Here is an 18,399-nt window from a genome sequence, read left to right as displayed (position 1 = left end):
TATAATATTAATAACAATACACAGTGCGCCTTCTTGTGTTCACTTCCAAAGGACGATATGTCAATCACACCACCAATCCCTGCATGGCAGCGTTCTTCATCGCAAGGCCCGGCGGGCCACTGGCGGCCCCTGGTGGCCTTCAGTGCAGCCCCTCAAGTGCATCCTTCCGGCAACACACACAGAGTGACAACACCCCCCACCCATCACCATCATCATGGTGCTGCTGTCAAACCCCCCAATGGTTTCAGATGTGTGGTGGCCCCCCCTCACACTGCTGATGTCTCATTGGTAAAAGTGACCACCCCCCTGAAAATTGGTGAAGAGCACGGCTCAACACCGTCGAATTCAGTCGCCCTCTGCGGCCATAAGGGGAGGGCGGCCCTCACCCATCTGGGGGGGGGGGGGGGGGGAGTGTTTGTGTGGAAGCTCCGTGGCCATGCCAGGCCTGGCGCGTACACCAACGCGGAGCCGCCGACTTGGCGCGCCAGGGTCGCCCGCGGCCGGGTCGGTAAAGACACGTAGGTGACATTGGGCCTGGCCTGAGGCCATCTGGCGAGCCGGGGGCCTACGTACAAGCGTCACCAATTGATTTGGGCACCACGGTGGCGAGATGTTAACTCCCTCGCCTGGTATGCAGGAGTTCGTGGGTTCGATCCCGACCCTGACGCCTGCTGTATATTTGGAGTTTGCGTGTCTCTCTCCCCGTGGTCACGTAGAAACGTACGTTTTGAGTATTTGGCTGCGATAAATTTCCACGCGATATCCCACTTCGTTGAGCTATCATTTGTGATAGCCAGGTCGCTTCTGAAAAAGAGCTACATAGCTCAGTGGGGCCTTACCTGGTAAAATAATGTCAGGTGGTCTGTTGTGAGTCCCAGGCTTTACCGCCACCTTTGGATGGCGAGCTGATTGCACTTGCTCTTACGCCAATCGGCGACATTAGTCATGGTTGCTGAATGAATACATTATAAGGTGGCGCTCATCATACACCAACTGCTTGTCAAATGAACCACAATAGCTCGCTGATCTCATCAAGGAGCATAAATCATCACCACGCGACATCCGGTCATCCTTGCAGCAGCAGCGCCTTTTGGCTGGCCATCGAACAAAGATGGTCACCGCATTGCACGGCGCTTTCAGATGCGCTTCTGCGGCTGTCTGGAACGCTCTTCCTTCTGATATTAGGAATTCACCGGAGCTGTGCACTTCTAAGTCATGTAGTTTATAAACGAATTTCTTTATCTTGTTTTACTTTCCCCGCTGATTATCACGGTTGGCTATGTACGGTACGAAAGAAGTTGAGCATCCACACACAGAGTAGTTGAGACCATCACTCCACTCCGAGACACGAGGCGACACGACGAGGGGGCTGCTGTGGCTAAGCCTCGTTGGCAAGCGCACCGTGGCGCACAACGGACGCGTCCTTGCTAAGTGCTGGGGGGTCAACACAGCTGGGAATCAGAGCGCCGCTGGTGGGGACCTCACACGGCAGAGATCCAGCGCAGGCGTTCTGGCCTGCCACAGGGCCTGCCACAGGGCCTGCCACAGGGCCTGCCACAGGGCCTGCCACAGGGCCTGCCACAGGGCCTGCCACAGGGCCTGCCACAGGGCCTGCCACAGGGCCTGCCACAGGGCCTGCCAGGCCGTGTTGAGGACACACTTGTCACGCTGAAGGTGTGCGCAGAGGGATAGTGTATAACTGCGGGCTGCTTTTAAGCTGGGGGAAGCTTTGGGGTGTCCTGATAATTAAGGTTGCCACCCCTGAGTTACAAAGAACCAGAACATATCACCGGGAAGAATATCTCACAACAGGAGATGATTAGACAACTGACACAAAAAAACCAGAGACTTCCAATGTCCCGGGAACACTTGCTGACTTCCCAGGACAGCGGCCTCAACAGGAGGACGATCGTGGAAAAAAGAACCCCGGGGCAGCAGCCAGCTCCTCGTTGTCCCAGGTGGCAACCCTACTCATAAAATGCCTAACAGCATTCAGTTGATTGTCCAGCATTCAGCAAGCGGTGTGGACTACGGCTCCACACTTGTGTTCAGCTGGGGGCAACGGCAGACAAATGCCAAGTGCTGCAGTCTGTGGTATTGACGTGTGCCTCCCCCCCCACCACCCCGGTGATGTGCCCAGCGCATTTCCCGATGGGGGACACTCGGGCAGGACGTTTTTCCTTTGAGAAACTCCAAACGAGGGCGGCAGGCGACGGCACCTGTCACCTTTGACTTGGGAGCATCTTCACGAGCGGAGATGCGGCTGCCTCCTCTCCCTTCAAGGCACTGGTTGAGGTTCAGGTCGAAGGTCGTGTTGACAGCCTTAGATTCACAGGGCTTTGGTTACCGTTCCTTGAAGTATAAACTAAAATATTAAAACTATATACTATTTTTACTAGTCCAGGTAAGGCCCCACTGAGCCATATCGCTCTTTTTCAGAAACATCCCGGCCAAAAATGATAGCTCAACGAAGTGGCTCATGTGGAAATTAATAGCAGCAGCCAAATCTAAAGGCATGTTGATTCACAATGTAGAGGGGAAAAACTGGATGACCCAGAGAAAAATCCATGTGACCACGGGGAGAGAGACGTACAAACTCCAGGCGTCAGGGTCGGGATCGAACCCACGACCTCCTATTTACCAGGCGAGGTAGTTAACATCTTGCCAGCATGGCCGTATCGTGGCTGAACACCACATTCATATAATAAAGTTTTTTTTAATTACTGTTACAGACGCTCATCGTGCTAGCAGTGAATTACATGGTGTTAATTATTACGTGTAAAATGAGCGCTGCATCCGCGAGATATAACAACTGTCATATCCAGTTTTAACAACTTAATTTCAGATCATTCCCAGTTGCACAGTGAGTTCAATTCTCAGACGTGAATAACATCAATGGAGACTGACATTCGAATGGGCTCTGAACCTCACTTCACCGACTGAGGTATGGTCAAACAACTGCCTTGTCTGACGCGGCACAGGGAGGGAACCTTGCTCCAGCAGTGAGCAGAAAAAGGACTGCAAATATTCTAATTACGAAAATGTTGAAGTTGTTTTGAAATGCGATTAGTTAAGTTTCAAAAAAATATTATTTATCATTTCACAACTTACGCAACATACAGACAGGCGGAGGCAGACAGGCTTTTGGTGCCAATGCTGAATCGATTTGGCAAGCCTGGCTGCTTGCCTACCTTCGGCGTAAAAAAAAAAATCTATTTGCCGACGTTCCTCATATTTACCACTCCGGGCAGGATGGGAGCCAGCCACATGTGCCGACCGTTGTGGGTATCGTTGACGCCGTCGATCAGCTTGTCCGGAGTGCGCACGTCGCCGCACACGCCTTCCAGCACGTTGACGCTGTCCGGGAAAGCCGTCATGTCTGATCGAGGGGGGGGAGGTGTCAAGGCCGCCGTCAAGGGGTTAAGCAAACGTGGAGGCTCAATTGTGGCTCATGCTCGGCCGTCGAACGAAGATGGTGGTCACCGCATCATCGCGCGGCGCTCTTCAGACGCGCTTCTGCGGCCGTCTGTGGAACCCCTCCGCCTTTCCGATGTCAGGAAGTCCACTGGGAGCTATGCACTTCTACATCATCTGGATTGAAATCTCTTGTTCTTTCGGACTGCGTGTCGTGTTTAGTTTGTTGCCCTTCCGCCGCACCTCAGATGAGCACGGTTGGCTACGTACGGTGCGAAAGAAGTTCAACGCACGTACGCACATTCCATCGATTGAGGAGTCGCGCCCGATGAACCGAGGAACTTTCTCATTTGCGAGCATAGATAGCCGGCTCCGCGCTGTCTACATTTAGCTGCAACGTGATCAAATGATAACAACACAAATTGTATCGAGTAATAAGTCCAAGAGGCTAATGATGCTTTTGTATATTTGGTCAATTCCATGAATGAGTGTTGCATGTGGGAGGAAGCCCAGACGAACGAGGCACAAACACTCAAAACTCTAACAGTTACATAACGCAGCAACGTGAGTGGAGCGCCCAGCGTGTTTATCTCTTGTACATACCGCAGCGCATTAAGGGAATTGTGAGACTTGAACCCTCCCCACCGACTTGAAAAACTAGACAACAAATCCCGCATTTGCTCTACGGATTGTACAATGCGCTCCCCCCCCCCCCCTCTGTATTTTAAAGTCGAAAGTTGTGTGTTTTTTTGCGTTTTTTCTCCCAATATGAACGCTTCAAGATTGAACTGTAGCTGTCGCAGAGGCGGCGAGGATACGGTTCTCCGTGAGGGGAATGAGCTGTCCCTCGGCGTCGTAAATCTCCAGGCCGTTGAGCCCGATGTAGTACGGGTCGCCCCAGCTCGTCAACAGCTGAAGCTGGAAGATAACTAATGCAGACGTGCGTCAACGGTCAAGGAAATTACACATTGTTTTTTTTACTTTCACCAACAACAGCAAGGTAACACAATTGCAGTCGTAACAGAAATCCCGAGGAAGCATCACGCACGTTTAAGTGTAATTGTGCGCATAGGGTGGCGGTCTTCACTTCAAGGCCGCGTGGGCCACTGGCGGCCCCTGGTGGCCTTTAGTGCGGCCCCCCGACAGTCCACACAGAGTGGTGACAACACCCCCATCATCATCGTCGTCGCCGTGCTGCTGGCAACCACCCCCCCCGATGGTTTCAAATGATGTGGCGGCCCTCACACTGATGATGTCTTCTCGACGAAAGTGCCCCCCCCTGCCTCACCCCCCCCCCCACCTCTGAAAATGAGTGACGAACATTGGTGTAGAGCACGCGTCATTTTTGACGACTTAAAACGAGGATACATCCGCAAGGCATCGCGGGCGCCTCGTAGGCCATGCTTTGCTGCTCGATCGTCTTGGGAATTTGCCTGGATGAAACATAAAACAAAACACAAAGAAGCTGCGATAACGCGACCGGCTGACTGAACGCAAGTTAATCGGTCGGAGGCGTTTGTCAACCGACGCGCAAGGGGGCTCAGCGTTTGCGCCGCACGCCGCTGTCGTTTCCAGGTCGTTCAGTTCAGTTCTTGAAGGAGGAGAGAAAAGTCATCGTCGACGGTCATCGACAGGTCATCATCGACGAGCAGCTGGCACGCACGATCGCCACGCTGCGCGTTCGAGACGGCTCTGGTGCGCAGTGTGAACACTGGACACGTGCGATCATCATGCATCGGTGCCAGGCATCGTTTTGCTCGTTTAACACGCAGCAGGCTTTCGCCACCGATATTATTCATAATAAAGGTTTTTGGGTTAGATCGTGTAAGTATATATGTGTCGTAACCCTCCATTACCCAACACAGCAAATTAGAAAGGGATTTGTCACTTAAACAAAACGCCAATTAGATACTACTTCAGCTCACCGGTGTGTTGGAGAGTAAATCCACAACATTATTTTGCTGCATGCTGCTTGCATGTATTGCACATGTATGATGTGTGTATGTATGTATGTACAGAGTGTATCTTTAAATCGTTTATGCAATTGACATGCAAACAGCTTGCATGCAGTATAAATATACGGTACATGGTATGACTGTAATTTAGTGAAATTGGTTGAGAGCATTTCACTGAATGTAACATTTAAAATACATCTTAAACCTCAACTTGGGGATTTCTTTTTCAACACATCCCGAGGCCTTTACTAAAATGTCGATAATGTTTCTGACCTTAAGACAATATGCCGTTTTATAAGAGAGACTGATATAATTGCCTTCAAAACGCTGTTAGGCAACTCTACGAGATTCAAATGCACAACACAACCAGGCAAAGACACGCGCACATAGCAATGGCATTTCACGAGGCAAAAGTTTAATCCTTTTAGTTTCATAAGGTCAAAGGTACCTGCAGGAGGTCTGCTGTGCTCTGGCCTGTGCGCTCCCTGGAGAAAACTCTCGGAATATAATCTCCTGAGCAAAGTCAAAGTGGCAATTTCCTGGCCCCTTTCTCAGGAGAATGCCCTCTGGTGGAGACACCACACGCCCGTCCAGCGCCACGTGGACTGTGCGGACCTGGGGGGGAGGGGGGGGGATGGATGGACGTAGCAAGAACGGGTGTCAGAGAATGCAACTTGACTTCGACTCACGGTGGGATGCGTCCGCTTGAATTTCAAAGCGCTGTCCGGGTTTTGAAGGTATGAAGTGGATTTTTGCTTTTTTTTTTTAAATGGTCGCACAAAGTCGTCGCTGCTCGCCAAAAGGCCTCCGGCGCGATTTCCGCATTGTCATCGCATGGTTGTTCGTTCAGGATGTCTGACGTTTCACTCCATCTGCTGGGACCTTCTTTAGGACCTAATCAGTCCTGCAGTGGCAGTTCCTGAAGAGCTGAACCCGAACACACGTTAACGGCACTACCTCGAGAGAAAGGCCTACGCGAGGCAGCTTTCTCCAAGGTCAAGTGCTGTGTTCCGGCTTCCAGTGCAGTGGCGATGCGTGGCAACAAACGTGCGCAATCTGACGCCTGTGAATATCGCCGTGCGTTTCTGCAGTGGCTACGTGGAGCCCTTCACAGGAGGGGTGCTGCTGTGGAAGTTAGCAAAGCTGCGGCATAGATCTGTATTACATTTCTGGGCATGAAGCGGGTGCTTCAAAAAAATGTTAACACCAGGTGGTTCCTACCAGTATCAACCTTCGTGTGTTTGTATAGCATGCCCTTCTAGAATGCTCCACAGTTAAGAAAACAATCAGGATTGGGCAAATAATCACAACCTGTCATGCCTTTGACCATGATGTTTGTGTGATCTTGAGCCATCTTGTCCAAGGTGAAACATTCTTAGTAAGTTGGTATCTCTGCGTTTTAACTTCTGTATATAAATAAATAAAAACAGAGCGATTTTCTGCTCAAATGAGCACGGAGGTGATGCTCAGTCTCCTGTTTACAGCCCTGAGAGCCAGTGGTGGAAATTCCACCTTCCTATGACGGGGGCAACATTTATAAAGCCAGTGAATATAATTGCGATATATTAAAAACAGTAACATTATGAAAGCATTACATAACGTTCTAATAGAATAATATTAGTAGTAGTACGAATAACAGTGACAAGGAGTAACTATTCGCACGGTACAGTAAATGGCAAGACTGTAACTATCTCTACACTACAGCACTACTTTACCATTAACGACATTCTTCTAAGTCATGGATGTAGCAGCTGATAATACTTTGTTAATTTCTCTCTTGCATTTTTAGAGTTTACACAACACACAAGCCTTGGGGAGCATTCCCAAGGCTTACTTTTATTTAGCAAACGCACAACAGCGCTGCTCACAAGGTATATTGTAGAATATAAACACGGTAACTTTTTTTTTTTATAAAAGGCAATATATAATATGCACTGCTTGATAACATGGGACATCCCTTTTTATTGTGTTTACAAAAAAAAATCCAATTTGTAATACAACGCTTTTATAACATTCACGAAAATTATAGCGCCATTTTTATTACGTTTTTTAAAATATTAATATCAGAGGTGCATGTCGTGCTCCATAAATCACACTCTGAAAACGATAAACATCTATAAACATTGGCGCGCGCGCGATAGGGGTGAAATATTTTAAACGCAAACTTTGTGCGCGAGCAAAGAACAACAAAAAAAATCGCCGTGAAGAAATTTGTACGGGTCGGCAAGAACGCCGAGACAGGGAAAACTTTTTGTGACGCCCCAAAAATATTTGTTGTTGTTGTTATATCAACAACAAAAAAGCCGGGCCGCTGAACATGTCGCGAATAACTCACCCCTTTGCTCGTATCCTCCGGCGAGCGGTTGTAATTCCAGAACCTGAGCCCGGAGATGGTGTGTGCCCGTGCCAGGGTGATGACCAGGAGGTGACTTCGTCCCGGCGTGAAAGGCAGGCTGCACATGTGCTCTGCGCACATGGTCACATTCTCGCCGTCCAAGATCCTGAGCGGAAAGCACAGGGAGGGGAGGGAAACCGGCCGTGAGAAACCCCCGCTCGCTCCTGAAACTCAAGTCCCTTCATAGATGTACCTGTAACAGACAGTCGGCAGGGAGGCGTAAGCCTGAGTCTGTGCGGTTCACACTTAAATAGTTCCACCGGTTCCCTATTTCCGTAATGTGTGAAGCACAGGTACCGATATACGCGCCGTTTGTATCGTAACCTATGTAGCCATGCTTGTAACCACAGTCTGTACTGTACAACATCTGTACCGTAGCAGGACGCCCGTGAAATAGACCCGAGCAGCTCATTGGGCTCTTCCTGCTGAAATAAATTACATCGAAATCTAAAAAGACGGCAAGAAGACATTTACGAGGCAGAATGATTTTCGTTTGCATGATGGATGTCGACGCAGTGTACTCGGCAATGCGCAGATGAGGATTCACTGGGCGAGCATTGCCTCCATGGAGAAATATCTGCTAATGTGTACAATTATTCGAATATCATTATGGACAAAATATTGCGGCACATTTTTGTAAAAAAATCCAAAATCCTTCGTTCATTTGTTCCTTTCTCAGTCCGCTTGCCCTGGTGAGGGTCACGTCGGCGGCAGCGTGTTGAGTAGGGCGGTCCACACCTCCCTTTCCCTATAACACTATACACCACTATACACTACACTATACACTACCTTACACACTATACACTACCTTACACACTATACACTACACTATACACTACATGACTATACACTACACGATACACTACACTATGCACTACACTATAAACTACACTATACACTACACTATAAACTACACTATACACCACTAAACACTACACTATACACTACCTTACACACTATACACTACCTTACACACTATACACTACACTATACACTACCTTATACACTATACACTATTATACACTACACTATACACTACCTTACACACTATACACTACACTATACACTAGACTATACACTACTTTACACTACACTATACACTGCACTACTTTACACTACACTATACACTACACTACTTTACACTACACTACACACTACACTACTACACACTACACTAAACTATACACGACTATACACTACACTATACACTACACTACACTATAAACTACACTATACACTACACTATACACTACACTACTATACACTACACTGTACACAGACTCTAGCTCTTCCTGGGGAGTTTCCAGGCGTTCCCAGTCCAGCCGAGTGACATCGCCCTGCCAGTGTGTCCTGGGCCGGCCCCGGGCCTTTAAAAAACATCTCGCCCCCTCTCGTGTGCGTTATTAATGTGTCATCTTCCTCGGGCCGACGAGAAGTGGGAGGCAATGTGGGGATGGTCATGCTATAAAATGCCTCCTATGCCCTCTAACCAACTTTTACAAAATACTCAATGCAAAATGAGACGTGCTTGTACATGTGATGTGCTTTGGTCACGCAAACGTTTAAACACACATCTCATTTGGAGATGTTTAAACACACATCTTATTTGGAGATATATCTCATTTGGAAATATATTTGTTTGAATGTAAATTTACACTCGGGTATTCAAAAGCCTAAAAATCCCACAACTCACCGAGGACTCTACGTAAACGCCGAGCCACTTAACGCTGCTCGCATCTCCTTGTTTGTGTTTCATCTCCTACGTCTGTCACCGCACAACAAGATCCGCATGCAGGTCGTGCGCAGCTCATGTCTTCTCGCCGTCCAAAATATGAGTGTGTTGGTGGCATTGAAAAGCTGTGCGTGCGCACATTTTAAGCGTGGCTCTTCAGGAAACGTAAAACTCCCCCCACCTCCTGCCTGAGAAAGCTACAAAGACCAAAAACAGCAGGATTTCTCCACAACTCTGGCTGTCGCCTGATGATGCTGGTTGTTGTAATTACCGGCGAAATGTCACGGTACTCTAATTGTAAATGTTGTGTGTTTACTCTCCAACGCATCGGTGTACTGTACCAGTCACGAATTGGCATGTTTTGTTTACGTGACAAAACCTTAGGAAATGGCTGTGTCGAGTGGTGGCGGGTTTAACGACACATTTATATGTACGCCATCGAACCCAAAAACCTTTTATGGATTATATTGGTCGTGTAAGCCTTCGTGTTAAACTACGAACGTCGCATTTTATCCGCTCCCAACCTAAGCCCAATACAGATTACATGGATGCATGCACGATTTGAAGACGCGTTTTTAGATTGTTGCTTGAATAAACGAGTCTTTCACAACAAAGATACGCTATATTTTTTAGATTTTAAAATCAATTTTATCCCCCACCCCCCACCTCATGTTGTGCTGGTTGTCACATTAGAATCGTGAACATTCTGCCCTCTCCACGATATTGGAGAGAGGTATCAGAAAGGCCCCATTGCAGAGGTAAAGTGTTCCCCCTAAGGTTCACTTATCGACGTCATTTTACTTTAATATTTTCATTCTGCAGGTTGCAAGTGCAACGTGGAGAAATATGGCTTAACCGTCATGTATGTAAAGTTAATCTGTAGAGACACCGTTCACAGCAGCTGTCATTGCGTGCTGCGCTCCTCCTGTTATCCACAATAAACCACGTGTCATCATCCATTCCCTCCTGTCGCTAGTAGGTCAAATACTGGTGAATAACAGGTGTTGAAATACATGCAAACTTAATGTAGGTTTTTCGCAGAGAATATATAAATCCATCATTGATTTTGGGTCAGGCCATGTAATGAGGTCTAGGCACCGATTTAAGATAAACTAAAATGAAACATTTTTTGTTATTTAAACCATGTAAGGCCCACTGATCTATGTAGCTCTTTTGTTAGAAACGATCTGGCCACAAATGATAGCTCCACGAAGTAGCTTATCACGTGGAAACTGAGAGCAGACAAAAACTCTAAATGCTGGGTCAGATGACACAGTTATTCAGACTTCATAGATCTTTATTCTGACTCTGGATCTTGTCCTGATGATGCTTGGCACAGTTTAAAATAAAACTTCTCATCTCATTGCTCCCTTATGTTGTGAGAATTGTTCTTCGATTTACCGCTGAGCCTAAACAATAATTATACACGCGTTATACGCGTGTAAACGTAACAATGTAATTTCGTTGGTTGTGTGGGGTGGTGGAGGGTTCTTAATGATACAAATTTGTCCAGACCATTACGTGGCCTTACGCAAAAGGCTATTATGGATAAATATGGGCGATTGGAAAGACAGTGCTGCCATTATAGACCAACAATATGTCATCAAGCAGCTCGCCAGTATTGTCATCAGAAATAGGGTGCTTCAAAAAAATGTTAACACTTTTGAAAATTTGCAACAATATCACAAGAAATGCGCCTCCGGGCTCTGGAGACCACCTGGAGAAGATTCCAGGCGTGCGTTGAAAACGATGGCGAACAAGTGGAGACTCTTTGACGTCACAGTGTATTATCCGTTCCTTTTCCGTCAAAAACGATAGTCCCATATAAGTGTTACCATTATTTTTGATACCGTTGAGGTGCCACGCAACGTGTTCAGTTGTAGCCTCGAGAGATTTCCATAGGAGCATGAAGCTCGGTGCACACTCTGCCTCGACGGCGACGTGACAACTCGTCAAAGGGAGCCTCGCATCTCGGCAGCCACTTCCTCATCGATTTCCAAGAGAAGGGGACGCTCTCGGCGGCGTGCGACGTTAACGGGGACGACGACGAGAAAGGGGGACGGGAGACGGATCGCGCGGCTCCAGAGCGCCGCGACGTATCGGGGCTTCGAGGTGGTGGCTTGTGACGCCTGCCGTCAAGCAGCACAAACCACCGGGGTGGACTCCGGTCATCCTCGCCGCAGCGGCGGATTTTTGACTTCGCCATCGAACAAAGACGGTCACCGTGTCGCGCGCTTTCAGATGTCCTTCTGCGGCCGTCTGGAACGCTCTCCCGATGTTAGGAAGCCACTGGAGCTGTGCACTTTTAAATCACCTAGATTGACAAATGAATTTCTTTCGAATTGATATTGTGTATTTGGTTTGTTGTCCTGCCCCCGCACCTCTGATTAGCAAGGTTGGCTATGTACGGTGCTAAAGAAGGTCAACATACATACAACTTACGTACATACGTACCTGTCGAGGCCGGAGGAGGGCGATTTATGCCGGGCCTCCGCGGCGCTAGCCGGGCTGCCAGGCGCGGAGGCCGAGGGCGCGCTGAGCATGCCCGCCGTGACGGGCAGCGCGTCGCCGCTGGCGCCCACCACCTCCAGCCCCGTGAGCCCAAACTGCAGCTCATCTCCCCACGTGTGGGTCACGTTCAGCTGCAGGCCTAGCCCACCGCACAGAGATCGCCGGGCCGGAGGAGCACCCCATGTCACCACTGTCGAGTGCCCACCCCACCCCTCCACCCCATCGTCCCACTCACCCCGTCCCTCCAAACCCTCCCCTCTACCCCACCCCTCACTCCCCGCCAAGCCTCCCCCTCCGCCCCCCCCACTGTCCCCCCCAACCCTCCCTCTCCCCCCCCCCAACCATTCCCCCGCCTAATGGTGGTGGCACATTGTTAACATTTTCCAAAAACCTAAATCACTTCGGAGTCACACATTATTGTGCGCTGATGAATTATAATGGTTTTTGCTCTAATTACAGAAAAACTAAATTGAATAGAATTAATTTCCCACGAAGTTTTTTGTTTTGTTATTTGTCCTTTCCATCAGACAAAACTAAATGCGAGACTGCATTCAATCGGTCCATTTTGTACTTGTTGTGGTCATGTGTGCATCATTGTACGTATCTTTGTATAATTATTTCCCATTGATTTAACTGCATGGGAAGAATTTTGTAAAAAATTCAATAAACCCTGTCAGCAAATATTACCAAACTATATTTCAAACTTATCTGTTTAGACAGCAATTTTAATATAACCAAGGTTTTTTATTATGCTACTTTTGAAAATGTAACTGCTGAGTGAATGCTTCCTACTCACATGTCCCCATATACTTTCCATCTGCTCCTGAAGATGCATTAAGTTCTCCCTCCGTTTCTTCAGCAACATCCAAACTCTGAAAAAAGTGTGAAGAGTCACAGCATGCACCGCACATCGCAACTATTTATATTTCACTCGATTACAGAACAAATACATGCGTGTTATCACCTTGTAGAATCTCAAATTAAAGGTGTGAGTTTGTACTGGGAGTTTTTTTTATTTTTAAACCCTTTTTGAAACATTTTGGCTGCTCCCTTAAATATGCAATGTGCATTGCTCCATGCAATAACCTTTCACTTAAACGAATGCACTCCGTCGTGCTGTTTAGTTACAAAAAAGGTCAACCGCAGATTACCCAGACTGCCTCCAAGAGACGTGACATGCATCTCAAATAATCAGTGAATTATTTGAAGTGAAAACAATACTATCGACGATTTTTCTTTTTCCACGTAAGGCCCACTGAGCTATGTAAGCTCTTTTTTCAGAAGCGACCTGGCCACAAATGATAGCTCAACTAAAGTGGCTTATCACGTGCATAATTCATAGCAGCCAAATACTCTGAATGTGTGATGTTGATTCTCAATGCGGAGGGAAAAAACGGAGGACCCAGGAGAAAAATCCGCGCGAGAGACACGCAGACTCCAAATATACAGCAGGCGTCAGTGTCGGGATTGAACCTCTGACCCTCCTGCATACGAGGCGAGGGAGTTAACATCTTGCCAACGCGAACTGGACATCATCCACACCAGACAAGGGCAGAACCAGGACTGCAACCTCAGTGTCTATGCAGTGGCTCACGACCAATTGTCTCGTCATGTATGCCTACTTATCAGCCCCAGCAACTGTCCGCCTATCATCATCATACACGAGGTCAATGATTAAATAACTGTTTAATTAGATTCACGCGTAGGCCATTTGCGTTAACACTGAATGAATTCATAACAATTGATTAAGTATTTACATTTTAATAACACTTAAAAAATCACCGCTGTACAGTTTAATTTGGATCGCCGTCCTCATGAAGCCGAGGGGAGGAGTGCTGAGGTTTACAGGAAGCGAAAAAGATTTATGATGAATATGATTAACTTATTTGTCATATTTGGAAAAGAAAAGTTAAATAAACGTTATACATGAGAGAGGGCACAAGCAGACCGCGTGCAATGACTGAGGCATTCAATTGCGCATGTTTACCCAATTTCATCTAACATACATCTAACATACATCTAACACACATCACAAATCTGGCTGCCGCCTGATGATGCCGGTTGTAATTACTGGCGAAATGTCGTACTCAGATTGTAAATGTTGTGGATTTGCACTCCAACACACCGGTGTGCTGTACTAGTGACGAATTGGCACGTTCTGTTTACATGACAACCCACACTAATTGGCTGTGTTGGGTGGTGGTGGTTTTAACGACACATTTATATTCACGCGATCCAACCCAAAATAAACCTGTATTGTGGAACATACATCTAACATATAGCATACTTTTAACATATAACACACAGGCATATGGCTTTAGAATTGCGAGTGCGTACACGTCAAGCAGCACTGCTTGGGTGACCCCACGTGACCACCGCCGTTCCACCTCACGTTCGCCCGAGAGATACCGTGCATACATCCCAGGGGTGCGCGTACCACAGGTTGGCAACCGCTGGTCCGGACCCAATGTCTCTGGTCGGTTGCGCCCACTGCGGTACCTTCTGCTGCTCGCAGCTGGGCAAGGTGGCGCAGGTGATTGGCCTCTCGTCAGCGTCTCTGTCGCTCGTTCGCGGCCGGTTGGGGAGCTCCTCTCCGCTCTCTTCCTCCTTCCACTCCTCCTGAAACGTCTGGTCGTGCTGGGCCATGGCCTCGAGGATCGAGTCGTCGGTGGTGAAGAGAATTGTGTCTCCGAACTGCTCCGCGCCTGAACGAGAGGGGGCCGCACGTCCAGCACGGCGTCGCCAGCAGAAGAACACTTTAAATTGCAAAAGTGTTTTGCACGCGGAGTGAGTGGACTCGGCTAGCGCTCGTTGTGGATGAGTCCCGAGATACATGCGAGTTATACTGGTTATATCAGTCATATTCTAATGAGCGGCTTCACTCGATGCACGATGAGTCGAACCGTGATGATCATTTTGAATTCTACTTTGCAAAAACGCTGTGTGTCGCAGTGTGCTTTATACACAAAGGATGGGTGAAATATTGTATTATACATTAAAGATGCAACAATGGCATTAAGCACACAATAACTTACATAGTTATGAAATATTTAAATGTTACCACATCTTAAATTCTTACATAGAAGCACAATCTATTTGGGTGATGATCGAGATGGGGTGATAATAATATCGCTTCACATCAGTCTGTAAGTATGCGGTGATGCTGCTATGTAAATGCTGCGGGTTCACTCTCCAACACACCGGTGTGCCGAAGCAGCAACTAACTGGCACGTTTTGTTTACGTGACAAACCTCATCGATTGGCCGCATCGGGCGGTGGCGGGTTAACAACGCGTTTACACGCACGCAATCTCTATTTCCATGAAAAGAAAAACCTTCATTTACGAATCGCCACGATCAAGCCGTCCTCACCCAAGGGCATAACCGGGCACCGCCGTGGCAAGCATCCGTACCCTGGCCCCGGCTTACCCCCGCGGAGCGTGCCGGAAGCCTTGGCGATCTCCCCGCTGAAGACGAGGACCCCGTCCAGGGAGATGTCGAGGTGGCGTGCCCCGCGGCACGCGTGGATGCGCGACTTGTTGTAGTTCCACACGCGGATCATGGCGACGTGGCACGGCTCGGCAAAGGCGAGGTGCACCAGGTGCGCCGCTCCCGGCGTGAACGGCGCCAGCCACAGGTGGCCGTCGTCCTGCGTGCGGTAGACGCCGTCCACCAGGTTGGCGGCGACGCGCGGGTCCCGCCCGTACTCCGGCAGGACGTTGATGTCGGCCGGGTCGGCCACCACATCGGCGATCTGCACCGGCTCGCCCGTGTCCGCGAAGACCTGCCGGACGTTCGAGCGATGTTTAACACGTAGGCTTTCACAACCAATGTTATTCACCCGACACAGCCAGTAAGTTCCGTAGAAGGGAAATAATAAAATAATAAAAATAAAACATAATATAATACAATTCTCACTACGTTTCGGCGTGCTCATTGAAACACTGTCTTTCGTACAGACCTGTTCTTCACCTGAGGACGGCTGCTTGCGTTGTGGCCGAAAAGTCGTGAGAATTTATTTATTATGTTTTATTTGTATTATTTTATTATTTCCCCTCTACGTGACTTTACCGAAAGAACCAAGAAGATGAATCCCTGCAGTCACGAAAGCTTTAAATCGAAATTTAACAGCCAGTAAGGTTTGTCACTTAAACAACGTGCCAATTAGCTACTACTTCAGCACACCGGTGTGTTGGAGAGCAAATCCACAACGTTTACAATCTGAGTATGACGTTTCGCCAGTAATCACAACCGGCATCATCAGGCGACAGGCAGACTTGTGGCTGTCGCCTGCGTGTTAAACTGGGATACAGAGAGGTCCACACCGAGGGGGGCAGCAGCGGAGAACCGACGCGCGTCTGTGGCAGTTCGAGGCCGTCGGCCATGACCGCACGCAAGACCCCGGCGTCACGTGCCGTTCCGGTGAAACCTTTTGCCGATGCGTTCGGTGGGCCCTACCTCGATGCCATTTAGGCCGACGTAGTGGCGGTCTCCCCAGGTGCTGCAAATGTTGATGAGCAGGTGTTGGCCACGTGGCAGCACTGGGATATCAAATCCTTCCCAAAGGCGTTCCACTTCTGCTTCCCAGCCGCTCTGCTGGTGGACGTCCAGGCTCCTGCACAGACGGAGCGCCCACTCAATTAGACTGCGCCGTGCGGTATGTTACCACACGGTGAAACACAATCTGTAAATAACACGAGGAAATGCGGAGCTTTCGCCAACCCGCGAAGATAATGCTTGCGCAAATGAGCAACATCTAAACACGTGCAAAGTCATTACTCGCTATTTTTGTATTGATATAACTTCTTATGAATACTGTAATGCCCATCTATACTTTGTCAAAAACATAATGTGCTTTTGTGCGAGTGTCGTCATTTAGCATTGTGGCTTCATGCATTGCTCAGTCGAGGACATGTTCTGTTGTGCGGACAGCAAAGTGAAAACTGAGTCTGTCTCGACCGTGATCCTCTCTCGGGTTTCAGCGGTACTTATTTATCGTTTTATATTTTCCCTTCGCCCCCCCCTCCACCCCAAGTTCATTCCGATTGTGCTATCAGTGTCGCGAGACAAATGATCTATTTGGGTCGCTCATGAAACAGTACATTGCATCACCCCATTATAGCCACGAAGCAGATATTACAGAACTACTGTTGAGATTCCTTCAAGTGACCTCTTAGCACACTAGAGGGCAACCCTCTCCCATCCGTCCATCTAATGTCAAACTGATGGGGGTTTTTTTTTTACCCGCGGAGCTGGAAATTTGCCAAATCAAGTGCGAAACGGAATTTAATCATGGTTTTTTTTGTGTTGTCATTGGTGACCGGATTGAGACAATCAAAGTGGCCTCACTTGAGAGCCTGGTTTAATCGCATTATTAGGTGACGCTGTATTGGCAGTGGTGCACAGGCACAATTAATAATAAAAACCCGACACATTCGTCAGTAGCACTGCCGTAAAAAGGAGAAGACTGTAGTCTCTGGCCTCTCTATGTGCTGTGAAGTAAGGGCCATAGCCCAAAAATATCGACTAATATAGATTGTTCTTCTTTGCCAAGGCCACGGCGTTATTGACGAATTCTGGAACTCAGCAGCGCCAGCTTAGCGCTCCGACTGCTAAGCCACCCCAGTCTCCTCTTAAGAGAAAATGTAAACGTTCTACATTGTGCTGTAGACGACAGTTAAGAGGAGATAAATCCACGTGACCACAGAGAGAGCGAGAACACGTAAACTATAAATATACAGGCATCAGGGTCGGGATCGAACCCCCGACCTCCTGTAAACCAGGCGAGGGAGATAAAATCTCATCCCCTATGTCTAACCTAACAACCAATACCTAATCTTTAGAGCTGCCCTCTTTTAAAGGTAAGTGACATAATTACATATCATTGTACCACAACATAATTGCAACTTAAATGATATTATTGGAAAATCCCCCACTATGTCAAGCACGCATTAGCAATGCGGTTATGAGCATTGTGCAGGATGGGCTGTGCAGGTGATTGCAAACCGCTCACTCTCTTCCCCACGCAGGCTTGTCCACATGCAGCCCGCTGCTCGTGGGGCTGCCCATGGGCTGCTTGCCATCGCTGTTCCCCCTCGCAAGCCGGGTCGAGGGGTGGCCCCAATCGCCCTTGGCGACCCGCGGCGCGCAACTCCGGGATTCCAACAGGGAGCTGCCACTGTGCTGCGTCTTTCTCCACTGGACAGGAGAGGCCGTGTTCCTGTCGGCTTCACACATCCACATCACGCGCACACGGTGATTCGGCACCAACGGTGTGCACACACCACTTCTTCATTTGTTTATTAATTTTGGATTTGAACTCGGTAGTCGGGTTTCAATTGGCTCGATAGTGGCTGTATATGGGATTTGGTCCTCATCTACGTAATTAATCTA

General features: G+C 48.3%; 1 long non-coding RNA gene across 1 annotated transcript; it reads left to right on the top strand.

Annotated features, from left to right (window-relative positions):
- The first annotated feature begins 6,016 nt into the window (after positions 1-6,016).
- LOC144942448 (uncharacterized) lies at positions 6,017-18,113 on the top strand. The gene is made up of 3 exons (XR_013639382.1): positions 6,017-6,106; positions 7,745-7,817; positions 18,036-18,113. It is a non-coding gene; the product is annotated as an uncharacterized LOC144942448 (long non-coding RNA).
- The last annotated feature ends 286 nt before the right edge of the window (positions 18,114-18,399 follow it).

Source organism: Lampetra fluviatilis, chromosome 1 (genome assembly GCF_964198595.1).
Source record: "Lampetra fluviatilis chromosome 1, kcLamFluv1.1, whole genome shotgun sequence".
In the NCBI taxonomy this organism is placed as follows: Eukaryota; Metazoa; Chordata; class Hyperoartia; order Petromyzontiformes; family Petromyzontidae; genus Lampetra; species Lampetra fluviatilis.
The sequence above is the reverse complement of the archived record's forward strand: the minus strand, read 5'-3'. Positions and strand labels throughout refer to the sequence as shown.